Source organism: Hakea prostrata, unplaced genomic scaffold (assembly GCF_041222555.1).
Source record: "Hakea prostrata isolate BN-2017 unplaced genomic scaffold, UWA_Hpros_2 contig_12, whole genome shotgun sequence".
Taxonomy (NCBI): domain Eukaryota; kingdom Viridiplantae; phylum Streptophyta; class Magnoliopsida; order Proteales; family Proteaceae; genus Hakea; species Hakea prostrata.
In genome coordinates, this window is record NW_028291131.1 from 264768 (window position 1) to 284303 (window position 19536).

At 38.0% G+C, this 19536-nt stretch overlaps 1 non-coding gene across 1 annotated transcript; it reads right to left on the reverse strand.

The window, feature by feature from the left end:
• Positions 1-14101: 14101 nt before the first annotated feature.
• LOC148999372 (small nucleolar RNA R71) lies at positions 14102-14208 on the reverse strand. Its single transcript, XR_016170959.1, has one exon. It is a non-coding gene; the product is annotated as a small nucleolar RNA R71 (small nucleolar RNA).
• Positions 14209-19536: the final 5328 nt, after the last annotated feature.

Here is a 19536-nt window from a genome sequence, read left to right on the forward strand (position 1 = left end):
TATGATTTATGCTCTAAGATTTCGAATATATCTGTGCTCATCAAATTCCCCCATACTAGAACTAAGCTTGTCCTCAAGTGAAAATAAAGAAACAAAAAAAAAATGAAAGGAAGAAACTAATGCAAGAAAATAAAATCCTAACTAACTTTCGTAGAAATCATGGTTGTACTTAGAATGTACAACAAACCTTTAAACCACCAGGTTACCCTTAGGGGACGAGTTTTGTCTCATGGGTGTTTGCAATGAATATGCTCCCAAATTCCAATTCAGCTCAAAAACAACAATGTAAGTTCTAATTATGACAATAGATAAACAAACATACACAATTAATAGCTATGATAATTATCTTTACAACTGATTAAAGAACCCCCCCCCCCCCCACTTGAACTTTATTACCCTATATTGACATATCTCAATAAAAGATTCACCTTGTATCTTTCAAGTGCACCTCTCCTTTAAGCAAAATCACTCATAGAGTAAAGGGACCAATGACTAAAGTTTTGGAGCATTTTGACCAGACATTTCTACCAAAGCATTAAAGACACTTACAATTTTATTTTATTTTTTCATCTTTTTCTTTTCTTTTTTGGTGTAATGTCATACAAAAATTGGTCTCAACTCTTAACCAAAGAAAAAGGACCCATAAGACCTATAAATGGTCTAACACCTTAAGTTAAGGAACTCTTATTTTTCTAAGGGATATCACATCTCAAGGTACATACAAGTTACCTTTCTCGCAATAGGGTTCTTATATGTTCTCAATGGGTACCAAAATTAGTCTCATTTATTTTTTTCACACATCATAGCAATAGAAAGGGTATATGTACCTTCAAAAGCCAAAATCAAAATCTACAACAAAAACTTTAGTTCCCCCCACAGTTAGTTAATTCAATGTCCTCAATGCATGCTTAAAAAAAAGGACAAGAACAAGACAAACGAGAGCATACCTTGGAGTATCTCAATCATCAGTGCAAAAAGGTTCATAAATCAACCTCTACACTATCAACACTTGGCATTTCAATGAATGGCTTTAAACGTTGACCATTCACCTTGAAAATTTGGTTAGAATGAGGATCAATTATTTCTACAACACCCTGATTAAAACAACGGTGAATAATAATGGACCTTCCCATCTAGTATGCAATTTTCCTGGGGTAAATGCAACTGAGTGTTGTACAAAAAAAACCATCTCACCAATAGAAAATGATTTTCTAACAATATTCTTACCATGAAAGGTCTTAGTTTTAGCCTTATATTTCTTTGATTTTTCATAGGCTTCATTTCTAAGTTTCTTTTCTCTAGGAAAAAAAAAAAGGTAATATGTGATTTTTTGGCTTGTTAGTTTGGTGCGGCTGTTTCGCAGTTTTGTTTTTCTCCATCTTTGGGTGAGTGGATAGTTTTCTTAAAGAGAGTTTTTGGTTGGGGGATTCTCCCTTGATTGAGTATACCACTTGATAAGGAATTGGTGAGCGGTAGTTGTACTGGGGCAATCCTTGTTACCAGTTTGAGTGTTAGTCATTCCTTGTAATCCTTTTCACCCTCTTTAAATAAAGATGTTTTATTTATTTTTTCAAAAGAACGAAAAAAAAAAAAAATGGAACACGTCGGTTTATGTGGTCAAGTTTTTTCTATGGGTGATAAATTTAGGAACTTGGATCCTCTACAGTGCTTAGAGGTCACCACATAATAATGTTCAATGCTGTTATATATTGTTGATAAATTTGAGGACTTGGATCCTCTATGGTGCAAAGCAAGTCATCAATCTGGCAACTAGGGATTACCCAATATAGCACCATACATGAAAGAAAAATCATAAATGCCCCCTAAATGATCATTCAATTGTTGTATTAACGAAGCCTTACACATGCTTAGTATTTATTTGGTACAACACATGTTCAACATTTTAATATTTTGTTTTAGTGAATGTTTTCACTTAGTAATAGAAACTTAAGATGATTTTGTTTGGTTTGGGTTTCCTCCATGTAGAGGATGGCCCATTACTTGAGTTGTCCCATGTGGTTTATAGATGGGCAATTTTGTCTTTCTCTTTAGAGGTGCAAAGGATGACAAATTGCTTGATTTTTGTGGAAGAAACAATGTTGGAAAGAATCCCAAAATAGAGAAGAAAGAGCTCAAATCCCGTTTTTAAGTCTCCTTGCCCATATGGCATTCATGATGATGTAGGCCAAGTCAATCGGAAAGCCGACGTAGAGAGCATAAGTTACAAACGCCTCCATTAGAGAGATCTTGTCCTGGTGCGTGAGATGACTTTGGCAGATCAAAGCATGCACTTTGCCCTCCTAACACTAGTACACAACTCATCACAGAGAACGGAAAAGATCAGGTGGCTCTCAATCCAATATAGTATGTCATCGAACTCACTGCCTGGCGCAATCCATCTCCTGTCGTCTGGGACATAAATGGCGTCTAGTATGTATGCTAGCATTTGTGTGGAGAAGGGGACGCAGGTGTCCTACTCCTTGCACTGGATTACCAATCATTTGTCCTCTTCACCGACTAGCTCCTCATGGTAAGTCAAGTTGCTATAGAAATACCTGACCATAAATGGATATGGGGGCTCTATCAAATGAAACACGCAACTCCATCCCAGTGCATTAAATCAATCGATGATCTTGAATGCCACTCCCTCCTCAATGGTGACTGATCATCCATACTTGATCATGGCCTTTCAACATCCTCCAAAATATTTATTTTCATGCCTTTTAGCTCCACATTCGACCTTTTTACAGATTTACCCTACAAATACAAAAACAATAAAATACTTCAAGGTAACTTGTTTAAAATATGTAAAATGTATGATTTATGCTCTAAGATTTTGCAAATAAATGCATTTATCAGATTCCCACTAGAACTAAGCTTGTCCTTAAGCGAAAATAAAGAAACAAAGAAATGCAAGAAAATAAAATCCTAACTCACTTTCTTAGAAATCACGGTTGTACATAGCATGTGCAACAAGCCTTTAAACCACTAGGTTACCACTAGAGGACGAGTTTTGTCTCGTGGGTATTTGTAGTGAATATGCTCCCAAAATCCCAATTCATCTCAAAGTCAATAATTTAAGTTCTAATTATGATAATAGAAAAACAAACATACACAATCAATAGCTATGATAACTATCCTCACAACTAATTAAAAAACCCCCACACTTAAACTTTATTACCCCATATTGACTCTTGAGTCCAAGCACATATCTCAATAAAACATTCACCTTATATCTTTCAAGTACATATCTCCTTTAGGAAAAATCAATCATAGAGTAAAGGGACCAATGACTAAGGCTTTGAAGTATTTTTGACAAGAAATTTCTACCAAAGCATTAATGACATTCACAATTTATTTTATTTTATTTTATTATTATTATTTTTTTGTTTGTGTCATGCCAAACAAAAATGGGTCTCAACTCTTAACCAAAGAACAAAGACCCACAAGACTCATAGATGGTCTAACACCTTAAGTTAAGGGCCTCTTATTTTTCTAAGGGATATCTCATCTCAAAATACATACAAGTTACATTTCTCGCAATAGGGTTCTTATATGTTCTCAATGGGTACCAAAATTAGTCTCATTTATTTTTTTCACACATCATAGCAATAGAAAGGGTATATGTACTCTTCAAAAGCCAAAATCAAAATCTACAACAAAAATTTTAGTTCCCCCCACACTTAGTTAATGCAATGTCCTCAATGCATGCTTGAAAAAAAGGACAAGAACAAGACAAACGAGAGCATACCTTGGAGTATCTCAATCATCAGTGCAAAAAGGTTCATAAATCAATGCCCTCTACACTATCAACACTTGGCATTTCAATGAATGGCTTTAAACGTTGACCATTCACCTTGAAAATTTGGTTAGAATGAGGATCAATTATTTCTACAGCACCATGATTAAAAACACGGTGAATAATAATGGACCTTCCCATCTAGTATGCAATTTTCCTGGGGTAAATGCAACTGAGTGTTGTACAAAAAAAACCCTCTCACCAATAGAAAATGATTTCCTAAGAATATTCTTATCATGAGAGGTCCTAGTTTTTGCCTTTTAAATCTTTGAGTTTTCATAGGCTTCCTTTCTAAGTTCCTTTCCTCTAGGAAAATGAATGAAAAGGAAGAGGTAAAATGTGGTTTTTGGCTTGTTAATTTGGTGCTACTGTTTTGCAATTTGTTTTTCTCCATTCATGAGTGAGATGACAATTTTCTTAAAGGGGTTCTTGGTTGGGGGATTCTCCCTCGATTGAGTACACCACTTGATAAGGAATTGGTGAGTGGTAGGTGTAGTGGGGCAATTGTTGTTACTGGTTTTAGTGTTTATTATTCCTTGTAATCCTTTTTACCCTCTTTTAATAAAGATGTTTTATTTATTTATTCAAAAGAATGAAAAACATGGTATATGTCGGTTTATGTGGTTAAGTTTTATCTACGGGTGATAAATTTAGGAACTTGGATCCTCTACAGTGCTTAGAGGTCACCACATAATAATGTTCAATTTTCAGTTATTGATGATAAATTTGAGGACTTGGATCCTCTATGGTGCAAAGCAAGTCATCAATCTGGCAACTAGGGATTACCCAATATAGCATCACACATGAAAGAAAAATCATAAATGCCCCCTAAATGATCATTCAATTGTTGTATTGATGAAGCCTTACACATGCTTAGTATTATTTTGGTATAACACATCTTCAACATTTTAATATTTTGTTTTAGTGAATGTTTTCACTTAGTAATAGAAAGTTAAGATGATTTCAGATGATTTTGTTTGGTTTGGGTTTCCCTCCATGTAGAATATGACCCATACTTGAGTTGTCCCACGGTTTATAGATGGGCAATTTTTTATTTCTCTTTAAAGGTTCAAAGAGGGACAAATTGCTTGTTTATTGTGGAAGAAACAATGATGGAAAAATCCTCAAAATAGAGAAAGAGGAGCTCAAATCCCATTTTTTAGTGTGCCCACATGGCATTCAGGACGATGTAGGCCAAGTCAATCGGAAAGCCGACGTAGAGAGCATAAGTGACAAGAGCCTCTATTAGAGAGATCTTGTCCTGGTGCGTGAGATGACTCTAGCAGATTGAAGCACGCACTTTGCCCTTCTAACACCAGCGCACTTCTCATCACAGAGAATGGAAAAGATCAGGTGGCGCTCAATCCAATATAGTATGTCATCGAACTCATTGCCTGGTGCAATCCATTTCCTCTCACCTGGGGCGTAAAGTATGTCTAGTATATGTGCTAGCATCTGTGTGGAGAAGGGGATGTCAATGTTCTACACCTTGCTCTGGATCACCAATTATCTGTCCTCTTCACCAATAGCTCCACATGGTAAGTCACGCTGCTATAGAAATATTTGACCAGAAATGGACAAGGGGCTCTATCCAATGAAGCACACAACCCCATCCTAGTGCATTATGTTCATCGGTAATCCTAAATGCCACTCCCTCCTCGATGGTGACGGATCATCCGCACTCGATGGGGGCATGCCCGAAGCGGGTAAAATGGAGTTGCTCCACCTCCTCTAACCTGAAGAGAAATGGCATTTGAGGCTCCTATGCACGACCCCTCATCAGTGCTTGACGACCTCTACAGGAAGCCATGTGGATGTCTGACAAAAGAAAATGAAGAGAGAGAGAGAGAGAGAGAGTGAGACAAAGCGTGGGTGTTATGTTGTTTGTGTTTTAAGGGGTCATCAGTTATTAAGTGAAGCTTAGAATCAAAGAGTTTTACCAATCCACGTCCCTAAGAAAGAAATGTAAAAATGGATGAATTTGAGACAAATCTGAAAAGTTGTGAGATACGTAAGAAGTTTACCTAACAATCACAGCAAAAAATGCATGGAGCATAATAATCATGAATTTCTCGTATTATCCTACACAAATGGGTCCCCTAGGCAGCACATTGCCAACTGTTAAAGTAAATGAAAAGGAAGAAGAAAAGATAAAGAACACACAAAGATTTTAACGTGGTTTGGCATTCAACCTACGTCCTTGATAATCCTTCTAATCAATGCTTTATGCTTTGATTACATGTCCTATTTAAAGATGATTCATGTTAAAAGATCTCTTTACATAAGGAAAGCTTAGATGGATGCATATCAATAGTATTGGGAAATGCCATGTCAGTATAACCATATCAGCCTCCATTAGTTTTTATGATAACAAACATAAAGTACTAATGTCTATACTAAGTTATGTTTGTCCATCTTAATATGAAAGCAAGAGGACCTAATCCAACTCACTGGATGTTCAAGCCCAAGTCAAGACCAACTCAATTTTGAACAAGAAGTCTAAGTCAAATGAGCATGAAGATTGAAGCACAAGAAGATTCAAGAACATCAAGTCAAGCTCATGCAAGAAGGTTTAGAAAATTCAGAACTTAGGACACTTCCATGTGCACTCATATAAACTTGTACTCAATTGCACATATATCATGTCATTAGACTGACCTAGGACATGTTAGGACAGCGTATGAGGCTTAGGGTTGGCTAGAAATCCCTAAATCTCCCCTCCCAAAGTCCTTATATTTTTCTTCACTAAGCATTCTGTGCTGCAGACGGTCGACCGTCTGGCACAAACTATCATCTGTCTGGTCACAATATGTCAGACGGAAATTCCGTCTAGAACAGACAACCATCCATTTGGTCAAAGTGGCCCAAACGGAATTCTGTCTTATTAAAATTAAGCCTAACGGCTATTTTTTAACGGCTACTTCCCAAACAAAGCTTAGTCTAAATCAAATAGCAATCCGTCTGGACTGAAATTTCAAAGAAATTTCTATCCGTTGGGAGGTTTGGCCGAGCAATTGAATGCTATCTTTATAAGCCCAACCAACCCCATTTGAGAACCTCTACCTTGCCTATTGTGTAATTACTCCCCTACAACTCTCAAGCTCTCAAATTGTGAAGAATTACTTGTCATTGCGTTCCATCCTCACTCAACCTTGAAGAACATACCAAGGTGTTTAAGCAAGCTCATTGGAGCCAAGCTTGAGGTGATTGAAAGCTATTGGTATCTCATTGGTGGTGCATCCATTTTCAATTAAGCATTTATTCTCATTGCATCACATTCACACAAGGGGTAAAGTGTCACACCCTCTTGTTAATTAATATCTTTCATCTCTTGTATTGTGTTTGTTCAATTCTAATCTAGGTTGATTGGTTAGCACTTGCCCTAGGATAAAAAAAGATTGTAAAGAGCGCTCTTGCCTATTTAGAACAAAAATGTTGTTCTTGCTCTATTGAACATAGATTGTAAGGGTTTGATCTCTACCTAACGTATTGAAAGAGAATCACTAGTGGAAACTCTTTTAAAGCCAAGAGAGGAGCAGATGTAACTTGATAAGTCGAACCATTATAAAATCCTTCGTCTTGTGGTTGATTGCAATATCTTAATTTCATTTGAATTTATAATTTATCTTGTATTTGCAAATAAACTGCAAAATTAGGAAAATCCACTAGTTGCAACCTATTCACCCCCCCCTTCTAGGTTGTCTTAACAAATAGGAATCTTGTCTTAGCTAGTGTTTATCTTCATTCCAATTCAAGTTGTATTAGCACGGATCTTATTTTGACTAGTGCATGTCTTCTTTCCAATTGAAGATGGATATGTATTTGCAGAGACTTTATCTTGACTTTCTCATGCTGATCTATGGAATATTGATCATTTCCCCTTATATTAGACTGATCTAAGGGATCTTGAACATTTTTTTCTTATATGTCCCTTCAAAATCAATAGGGATGAAATCACCTTGAGGTTGGATACCAAAAGATCGAAGCAAGCACGAGATAATGGGTTAGTGAAAATGCCAACCACTTCATCTTTAGTTGAGGTGAAGTAGACCCCCAAATTGCCCTTGGTAGCTTTATCACAGACAAGGTGAAATTTGATTTCAACATGCTTAGTTTGAGCATGGAACACTACGTTGGTAGTGAGATACGTTGCTCTATATCATCACACCATAGTGTTGGAGCGGAGGGGAGAAATACATGTAGTTCCTTTAGTAGAGATTGAGTTTAGCATGCAGTGGTATCAGCGAGTGCACAATACTCGGCCTTCATGCTTGATCTAGCCATAGATGCTTGCTTGGGCAAACTCCATGATATCAAATTGGTTCCATGAAAAATTACAAATCCTCCTAATGATTTTCGAACATCAAGGCAACCAGCCCATTGGGCATCAGAATAAACATATGACTTCATCTCAGGTTTTTGTTTTTTTTTATGAAGATGAGGCCATGGTCAATGGTGGCTGTGAGATAGTGAATAATTCAATTACAGCCGCCCAATGATCTAGAGTTGGGCAGTGCATGAATTGACACACTCAATTAATTGCAGATTAGATATCTAGCCTGGTCAATGTGGCTTATTGCAAGCGTTTATACTAGGATACAAAGTAAAATCCCTCATTGGAACCCTAGAAAACCTGGATAATTGGGCTGATGTAGCCATTGGATTATACATTGGTTTGCAATGAGACATATTTGTCTTCGCCAGTAGATCTAGAATGTATTGGTGTTGTGTAAGAACAAGGCCATGAGAGGTAGGGAGCACACTAATTCCCAAGAAATAATGTAGAGGCCCCAATTCCCTGTTAGTGAAGTTAGACACCATGGTGTTGATGAATGGGTTAGTGTAGCTATAATGATATCATCAACATGAATTAACATATAGATCATCGCATCAACCTTGTTGTATATGTAAAGAGAATTATCAGTCTTTAAACTTGTAAAACCATTTTCAAAAAAAGAAAAGAGTTAAGATGATCAAACCAAGCATGTGGGGCTTGCTTTAGGCCATTAAGTGAGCATCAGAGTTAACATACATGATTAGGACGAAGGGGATTGATGAACCTTGGAGGTTGGGAAATAAAGACCTCTTCATTGAGAACTCTGTGGAGAAATGCATTTTGGACTTCAAATTGGCAAATAGCCTAAGATTTGGAAAAGGCAAGGGATAAGACCGTCCAAGTGGTAGTGGGTTTAACAACAGGACTGAATGTTTCATTATAGTCGAGGCCTCCTTCTTGATTGTAACCCTTGGCAACAAAGCGTGCTTTGTATCTATGAAGACTACCATCAAACTTTCTCTTACTACTAAACATCCTCTTGCAACCAATGATGTTCAAACCCGGACAAGTTGGGATGACGGCCCAAGTACCATTGCTTGTGAGAGCATTAAACTCATAGTCCATGGCTTGACACCATTCCGGATGTTTGTTTGCAATAGTGAAGGAGTTGGTTTCAATGGTAAGAGGGGCTGAGATAGCTACATAAAATTTGGGACGGTGAGTGCCATCCTATTGATGAGTTACCATGGGATGACACTTGGGAGGATGTGGAGGAGGAGGGTGGTCAACCACACGGTCATTAGCGGGAATGGGTGTGGTTGGGGAAGGAGAGGGCGAAGTCAATGTACTAGGTGAAGGGGAAATAGGTGGAGAGATTGGTGAGGTGTTGCGAAATGATGATGCGTTGGGGATGGTTGAAGCATGCCAATGTATTATGCACATCCAGATGCCAGTAAGTGATCATAAGTTGGATGCACCATGCAATCAAAACATTTGAGCAACATTTTGTGGTATATGGGTGGGAACCCAACTGATTAAAAAAGGAAAGGGATAAGACCATCCGGGGGATTGATATTTATGCTATGAATTTTCATTCTTATTTGGGCTATTTTACACGTGAAATTAGTGAAAGAGATCTTAACTCACTGTTCTGGTTAATATTAATTGTGGGGTATAAATCTACATTCAAATAAGGATTGGCTGCCATTTTCTTTAGAAAAAATAATGGGAAAAGAAAAAAAGAAAAAAAAATTAGGAAGGTGCTGCTGTTTTGCAGTTTATGTGATTTTTAGGCTTGTTAGTTTGGTGTTGCTGTTTTGCAGTTTATGTGATTTTTTCTATGGGTGATAAATTTAGGAAGTTGGATACTCTACGGTGCTTAGAGGTCTAAGGTGCAAAGCAAGCCACCACTCTACCAACTAGGGATTACCCCAATATAGCAGTACACATGACAAAAAGATCCCGAATGTTCACTGAATGATAACTTAATTGTTGTAGTAAAGAAGCCTTACACATGCTTAGTAATTTTTTTGGTACAACATATGTTCAGTATTTTGTTATTTTGTTTCAGTGAATACTTTCACTTGCTAAATAGGAAGTTAAGATTTTGTATGGTTTGGGTTTCCATCCATGTAGAGGATGGCCCATTACTTGAGTTGTTCCATGTGGTTTATGGATGGAAAATTTCTACTTTCTCTTTAGAGGCCTAAAGGGGGGAAAATTGCTTGTTTGTTGTGGAAGAAAGAATGAAGGAAGGAATCCCTAAATATAGAAGAAAGAGCTCAAATCCCATTTTTGATTGTGCCCCATCCAGTTTAGATTATGGCATTCAGGACGATGTAGGCCAAGTCTATGGAAAGCTGATGTAGAGAGCGGAAGTGACAAGAGCCTCCATTAGAGAGATCTTGTCCTAGTGCCCACCCATAGGCATGATGTTTCCACTGTCATTGCTTGAGATGACTCTGTGATGCGTCCAAAATCTGCTCAGCCCTTGGATCTCCACGTGATGTCCTGCAAAACGAAAGCGTCAGATGTGGCCCGACCGCTGCGGTCGGGAGTCCACCTCCGAAGGCTAAGTCAGTTGATGAACTTAATCACAAACGGCTCTGCTAGAAGCACAGAGCTAATGAATGAAGAAACGAGAAAGGTGATCTAGATAGCAGAACGTTGATAGTTTAGGTCTATCAGTATGTATCTGAACCTGAGTCTCAGATAGTATTCTTTTTGATCCATTGATCCCTCCCTCACCTTGTATGGTAGTGAGGTTTATATAGAGTGTACCTTCGAAACTCCTTCGTTGGATGCACTTGAGCCTTCTTCGGGTAGTCGTTGGATCTTATCAATGAGATCCGTTGAGCGATAGACTTCTACTAGTTTGGGCTAGTAGAGGACTCCTGAGATAACCGTTAGGTTATGCGATAGTTATCCCTTTGATGATGATTATCCGCAGCCGTCAGTTTGAGTTTGCTGTCATCAGGGCGATTACCCTAATCCATAAGTAAGATTAGGGCACGCTTGCAGCTGAATAAGCCTTCTTCTTCAGCAAGCCATCTTCCGGATCCGGTTCGCTCGGGAGCGATTCGGTTTTCTCCGTCTCGACCGGGGTCGAGGGTCGGACCAGGTATGAACCCGGTCTCCGATCATAAACTCTCCATATCACGAGCCCCCTGCACAGCGTTCGGTCGATCCCGAGGGCTTGGTTTTTAACTCGGGTTCGTCGTCGAGTGATGATCTCTCGCGTGCTTCATTAAATGTCATATCACAATTAATGCGGTGGTCACTTTTCCTCGAGCGTTGTGAGTGTAAGGCCACATGTCCCGTTGCAGTTGATCTGTCGTGGCTCACGTCATCCAAGCGACGGTTTCCGAACGCCTATTTCGGATTCGTGAGTTCAAACTTTCAAAACGTCTTTCGATCTTGATCATTGATTTTGAATCAATCTCGATCGTTCAGATTCCCGAACACTCGTGCGGGAGTTTAAAAAGCGGTTCGTTGTCTTCGTAGGTTTCATTCTTCCTGTCTGGAATTTGAACCTTTGTCGTCTGCTTCGCGCCTTCCTGCTCTCAAGCTTCCGTCTCACTGAATCAGTAAGTTCACCGGTCTTTTCTTTTTGTAGTTTACTGAAACGAGTAATGGCGGACGATAGGGCTTCTTTAGTACCCCATGTTGGTGATAGCAGTGATGCTTTTGCTTCTCCTGCTCCCGAACAGTCGGATAGTGATAACAAAACCCTAACCGTCCTCTGGCAGGAGTTCGCTGAAGTTTCTCAAAAAGGTTTTGAAAGAAAAACCGAAACTTCTCCTGTCCTTCTCGAGTCTGGATCTTCCAAGATTGTCGAGTCTTCTAGGCAGCCTCAAACCTCCGGGTCCAATGGTGGACTGATAACTCTATGAAATAGAGTTAAGATTGATAACTTTTATACTTGAGATGGCTTGATTTAGGAGTATTTTGTCTTTGTTTTAGTAATAATATTCATTAGGTGTTGTCTTATTTAGTCTTAACATATTGCATTTTGTTTAGTTCATTATTGTCACCGTTACATGAATTTCCCTTCTTTTTATGGATGAATTTGACTGTTTCTCTTTCTCTTGAAAATGTAGGTGAAGATTCATAATAGAAGAACCTGTCCTCTAACTTTGTTGTAGAGTTGTTGCTGCATTGCTACAACAACGGAGCAGAATATTCTCAGATCCAATTCAAATGGAATTGACCAAAAAGGGCTAACTTAAGTGGACAAAATTCTTGTAAATACATGATGGTTTTCAGCCCTTGATCTCAGGAGGAAAGTTCTAATCCTATGGCCAGAATCTAACCTAATGATTGGAGACATTTATGGAAGAAAGAGAAGAGAGGCAAAGATAGAAGAGGAGAGACATTGGGCTAAGGTGGGGAATGAAGACTCGGCTGAGAGGAAGGAGGTAGAGAACGAATCTTTGGAGCTCTTGTGGAAGCAAGGAGCTGCTGGAGTTGCTGATTTCTTCGGAGAAGATGGCTGGAGCTCGTGTGGAAGCATTGAAGCTTTAGTTTCTTCTTGTTTTTATAACTCTATCTTCTTACTTTCTAGTCTCATGTCAACTATACTTGGTTTTATGCATTTGAATTCTGTTATGGGATAAATCTTAGCTGTGTTGGGATGATAGTAGTACCTAAACCTGAATTTTGATATGTAACTAATCATGTGTTCTTTAGTTTTATTGCAATCCACTTTATTGTTAATGAATTCAGCATGTTATATTGACTAATTTCAGTTCTTGAATGATCTTTCTTGAATGAATGTTATGATTTCATTAATTGGAAAATTAATGAAGTCTAGGTGTTTGTTGAATTGTGTGAGTTAGCATAATCTTTAATTAGGTTGTGCTAATTAGTAGGTTGGGTAGGAATACCCAATTACCTCACATTACCATTGATTGGATTGGATTTAAATTGCATTCTTAATTCAATTCTTCATAGGAATATGCAGATGTTGATTTAGGATGCTAGCTTATGTGTATTGGAAAATACCATATTGCCATTCATTCCAAGTTCTTGATTTATCTTGGGGTTGTAGTATTGCTTTAGTATTTGTGTTATAAAATTCAGGGGAAGGGAAACATGATTCCTAACACACTTGTCACTCATTAAGTTTCTTCCATTGCTCAAATCTACATTTTAGTTCCTTAGTTTTCTTTACCTGTCATTTGGTTAATTAGTTAGACAATCACCAATCAACCTTGTTAATTTCATTTAAATCAATTTTACTTTTACATTGAAAGTTAAGGATATAATTCTCCGTGGGATCGATACTTTACTTATCATTTATTACTTGATTGCGATACGTATACTTGCGTGATATCTTGAGATACAAGCAACAAGTTTTTGGCGCCGTTGCCGGGGAATTTTGTCTTTGATAATTAGTGTAGAAGTAAGTTTTTGTTTTATCTACTGAAATTTCTTTGCTTTGATATTAGTCTTCTTTTATTCTCAGTGCTTTTACCCTTGTATGAACACGTTTGCCCGATCAAGAGTTGGCACCCTTTTACATCGAAATAGAAAGGACATTTCGAGCTAGAAGAAGGGAGCAGAGAGGTTTAGCAGCAGGTCAAACAATGGCTGAAGCAATGAGATATGGGTTGAATAATAATGAGAATAATATGGCAGCTGAGGGTGATGATAGAGATAGGGCCATTAGAGGATATGTTGTCCCAAGGTTGCATGAGCTGAATCCAAGTATAGTAAGGCCAGAAATTCATGCATTACATTTTGAGCTTAAGCTTGTGATGTTCCAAATGCTTCAGACTATAGGACAGTTCAGTGGGATGCCAACAGAAGATCCTCATCTCCATCTTAGACTCTTCATGGAAGTAAGTGACTCTTTCAAGATACCGGGAGCAACTGAAGAAGCTTTGAGATTGAAGCTATTCCCTTACTCATTGCGGGATAGAGCAAGAGCATGGTTGAACTCCTTACCTCCACAATCAGTAGCCACATGGAATGATTTAGTAGAGAAGTTCTTGATGAAGTACTTCCCTGCATCAAAGAATGCCAAGTTCAGAAATGATATCACTGATTTTCAACAGTTGGATGGTGAATCTTTGTATGAGGCATGGGAAAGATTTAAGGAGCTCTTGCGTAAATGTCCTCACCATGGTATTCCTCATTGGATTCAAATGGAGACTTTCTACTATGGTTTAAGTGGACAAACTCGATCCATAGTGGATGCATCAGCAAATGGGGCTATATTGGCAAAGTCTTACAATGAAGCTTATGAGATCTTGGAGAGAATGGCCAACAACAACTACCAATGGCTAGCTGAGAGAGGTGCTGCAAATAAGAGAGTGGCAGGGATTTATGAGTTAGATGCAGTGACAGCTTTAACTTCACAAGTGTCATCCCTAACTATTGTGTTAAAATCCATAAACTTGCCTACAGCTGTACAAACTCAACAAAATACAGCAGTCTCGTGTACATATTGTGGTGGGGAGCATGTCTTTGATAGCTGTCCATCTAACCCAGAATTTGCTTACTATGTTGGTAATTTCAGCAATGCCAATAGCCCATATTCCAACACCTATAATCCTAGTTGGAGGCAGCACCCTAACTACTCTTGGAATGCTCAAGGACAGCATGTAGGCCCATCTCCCATCCCACCCCAACCTCACCAGCTTCCAAGTGCTCAACAGCAAGTGAAAATTCAGCCTGTGGAACCCTCTTCATCAATAGAGCTTCTATTGAAGGAGTATATGGCAAAGAATTATGCAATGATTCAGAGTCAAGCATCTTCATTGAGAAATTTGGAGAATCAAGTTGGACAGCTGGCTAGTGCTTTAAGTAATCGATCTCAAGGATCATTGCCAAGTGATACAGAAAATCCTAGATCTCCAGATGCAATAGAAGAGTGCTTTGTTGTGGATGTCATTGAAGAGCTGGCTTCCGAAGAGTTGGAGACAGAGTGTATTAAAAACCCACTAGAGCTTTCATTAGCAATAGAAATTGAACAAGTGGATGATGAAGCAAGTAGATATATGGATTGGTTAGAGGCAAAACCAGCTAAAGCATTGAGTGGGAGTAGATTTGAGTCTCTTGTATTATCTGAGTTTGAAACTAAAGCCCCTAAACCATCAATTGAAGAGCCACCTATGTTAGAGTTCACACCTCTTTCAAAACACTCTCAGTATGCCCATTTGGATGCAGCCAAAACACTCTATGTTTTTGTTTCAGCACTGCTAACAAAAGAGCAAGAAGATATGCTACTTGAAGTGCTGAATAAGTGTAGAAGAGCAATGGGGTGGAGTATTGTAGAGATCAACGGGATCAATCCTTCAATGTACAAGCTTAAAATTTGGTTGGAGGAATGTTGCAACAGGTACATGAAGCAACAGAGGAGTTTGAGTCCAATTATGGAAGGTGCACAAGAAGAAATCATTAAATGGCCTTGGGAACTAGAGCATGCAGTGGATCAAGCATTATTGGAAGCACCATTGGAGCGGGACAAATCTTCAATCATCTTTCAAGAGGCTTAAAAAGAAGGGAGGTCACTTAAATTTCATTATTTTAAGTTTAACTGTGTGCTAGTAGTTCATTAGGCGTTTAATAAAGTCATGGGTATTTCATAATGTGTGATGAAAAAAAAAAAAACACTGACAGATAATTTGCTAACAGGTGTCTTTGATGTGCAGGAAGTGTGGGGAACAAACAGAGAGTGCTTGGGTGTTTTGCCAAACTTATCATTAAATCAAACTGCTGAACAGAGCATGTTTCAATATCCAGCAAATTTCACTATCTTTGTTGTAGCGATGTGGCCACAATGCTACTACAAAGTTTTGATCCTCAGCTACGGGTCTTACATGTTCTGTTGACACATTACATTCTCTGTTGAAAATTACATTCTGTGTTCATTGTTATAGCAAAGCTGCCGCAACACCACAACAACGATAAAACCACTCACTTGACCCGGTTTAACCTTAAACCCAACCAACCCATCACAATTGCACTTCAAAACTTCTATTAAACCATTCTGAACCAATACTGATTCGAACTGATTCTGAACCAATACCCACCCCAACCCATTAACCTTCTTGTTTCAAACCGAAATCCAAAAACACTCAGCTCCCTTCTTTGACCTTCACGGCACCATCTTCTCTTCTCCACTGCAACTCACTCTCCTCTCCTCTTCCATTTTCTGCTTCTCAAAGACTTTCACACCTCCATTTACCTACATTCACCCACCAAAGCAACCTTCTTCTTCACCGATAGCCCATCTTTCACAAAAACCCTAACTTTTTCCCCCATTCCATCATCGAATCACTTCTCAGAGGACTACCGGTGCTGTACTGGGTTTCGAGCATGTTTTTGTGGTATTTCGACCTTCCATCTTCCCTACACCACATCAGCTAAGTGTTCTCCCCATTTCTTTTCTTTCATTCCATATTTGTGAAATTTCTGATTGGCTGCTGTTATTGTCGAATGTTCACTTTTGGTTTATGGTTTATGTGTTTGCTCTTAAATTGTCTTGGTGTCTGTTTTCGTTAGGGTATATGCAAAGTTTTTCATTTGTTTTAGGTGTTGTTTTGGAGATACCATCACTCGCACACACCAACACAGAATTTCTGGGTCATCATTACCCTATGCTCATCTCTGTTTTTGTTATTTGTTTGTTCTTGCTATTTGTCTGATTAGTTGTAGTTAATTGTTCGTTATTTGTTTGTTTTTTTTTTTGTTTTCTACTTGTATGGTGTGTCTGTTTTTGTTAGATATGTAGATATGGTCTGTTTTAGTGTTTGTTTGATTAGTTGTTTTTTTATCTTTTACTGTTTCTATTTTTTATGTTTAGTTTGATAGTGTTTTTGTTTGAATTCAATTTTTGTTGTTAGGGGCCAACCTTGTGCATTCCATTCGAAATGGCCCCTAAGAAGAAGAGCAGAACCGACCCTAGTTTTAGTGCTTCAATAGGTCCCTCTTATTTTGCCTCTCCCATAGCTGAGAACCGCTTCACATCCATCTCCACCAAGAAATTTCTTCATAGTGATGATGATGAGGCCTAGCTTGTTCAGGGAAGTTCTGTTCTCTCTCTTCTTTTACTGTGTTTTCCTTTTATTACCTTACTTTCTTTTCCTTTCTTTCGCTGTGAGGACACTGCTCATCTTTAGTTTGGGGGTAAGTTTTGCAATGTTCCAATAATTGCATATGTTATCTTCATGATATGGATGTCCCTGTGAGGATTACTTAATTTTCTTCAGCTTTTTTTGTGATCTTTGTATAGTTTAAAGTTGCTGTCCAGTTTTAGAGTAGTTGTTTTGGGTAGATGTTTTGTGTAGTTAATCTGGCTTTTCATGAAATTTGGATGGTTGTTAAGTAATGTGAATGTCAGTGCCTCTTACTCTGGTTTTGTTGGAAATCTTAGCACAATTTTGCTATAATGATCTGATGTATGCATTTACTCATGTTTGTGATGCTATATTATTGATGCACCAAGTGATGTTTCAAGCTCTAGAGAACCTGGGGAAAGCTGGATCAATGTGAGAGTTTTTAGGATTTTAGAATTGGTTAAATGAGAACCTCAAGACTTACACATTAGGGATCCCCATTTGGTTGTTTCCAAGAACTTTGTGCATTGTGAATATTGATTGAGGTTTGACCCCTTCCCTTCCCTAAAAGAATAATACTCCGCTGATTTGGGTTGCCTAGTAACCAGGAATATGCATGTAACCCATGTGTATTTTTTACGTCAATAGTGGCCCGAAATATGAGTATTAAAAAAAAAAAAAAAAAAAAAAAAAAAAAAGAAGAAGAAGAAGAAGAAGAATTAGAAAGAAAGAAAGAAAGAAAAAGAGAATAATGTTCCGCTGTTTTGGGCAACCTAGTAACCAGGAATATGCATGTAACCCATGTGTATTTTTGACGTCAACAGTGGCCCGAAATATGAGCATGCAAGGCACTCTTGTTTGTGATCTTGTTGAGTAACCGGGTATCTTCATCACAAATGAGCGATATTCGCGTAAAAAGGCAAGATGACAACATAAAAAAAAAATTAAAAAAAAAATTCATAAATAATAAGTTTGGGGGTCAAATGCTCAAAAGAGTATGAAACAAGTTCTTGGGGTTGTAAAAAGATACGGATTCCTAATTAGTGGAGAGGTAATCATTTGGTCAACATATTAGATCAATGAACTAAACTTGATGACCATGATTCAGCTATACTAGGGTGATATGGGGCAAGATCCTTAACTTTCACACACACACTTGAGAGCATCTTGATGAGTAAAGTATGACATCTAAGTGTTATTGGCCAGATGTGTTGGATCTGAAAATTTAGAAAAAGATTGAGAGGCAACTTCTGTCTAACACTCATCCTATTGCATGCTTAAGCCAGGTTATTTGCTTTTCTTTTCTTTTGATTTCCTCATGCTTTCATTAGTAGTTAGTTGTTGTTTTCATTTGTCTTTATTGCTCGAGGTCAAGCAATGTCTTAAGTTTGGGGGTGTGATAACTCTATGAAATAGAGTTAAGATTGATAACTTTTATACTTGAGATGGCTTGATTTAGGAGTATTTTGTCTTTGTTTTAGTAATAGTATTCATTAGGTGTTGTCTTATTTAGTCTTAACATGTTGCATTTTGTTTAGTTCATTATTGTCACCGTTACATGAATTTCCCTTCTTTTTATGGATGAATTTGACTGTTTCTCTTTCTCTTGAAAATGTAGGTGAAGATTCATAATAGAAGAACCTGTCCTCTAACTTTGTTGTAGAGTTGTTGCTGCATTGCTACAACAACGGAGCAGAATATTCTCAGATCCAATTCAAATGGAATTGACCAAAAAGGGCTAACTTAAGTGGACAAAATTCTTGTAAATACATGATGGTTTTCAGCCCTTGATCTCAGGAGGAAAGTTCTAATCCTATGGCCAGAATCTAACCTAATGATTGAAGACATTTATGGAAGAAAGAGAAGAGAGGCAAAGAGAGAAGAGGAGAGACATTGGGCTAAGGTGGGGAATGAAGACTCGGCTGAGAGGAAGGAGGTAGAGAACGAATGCTGGAGCTCTTGTGGAAGCAAGGAGCTGCTGGAGTTGCTGATTTGCTGGAGAAGATGGTTGGAGCTCGTGTGGAAGCATTGAAGCTTTAGTTTCTTCTTGTTTTTATAACTCTATCTTCTTACTTTCTAGTCTCATGTCAACTATACTTGGTTTTATGCATTTGAATTCTGTTATGGGATAAATCTTAGCTGTGTTGGGATGATAGTAGTACCTAAACCTGAATTTTGATATGTAACTAATCATGTGTTCTTTAGTTTTATTGCAATCCACTTTATTGTTAATGAATTCAGCATGTTATATTGACTAATTTCAGTTCTTGAATGATCTTTCTTGAATGAATGTTATGATTTCATTAATTGGAAAATTAATGAAGTCTAGGTGTTTGTTGAATTGTGTGAGTTAGCATAATCTTTAATTAGGTTGTGCTAATTAGTAGGTTGGGTAG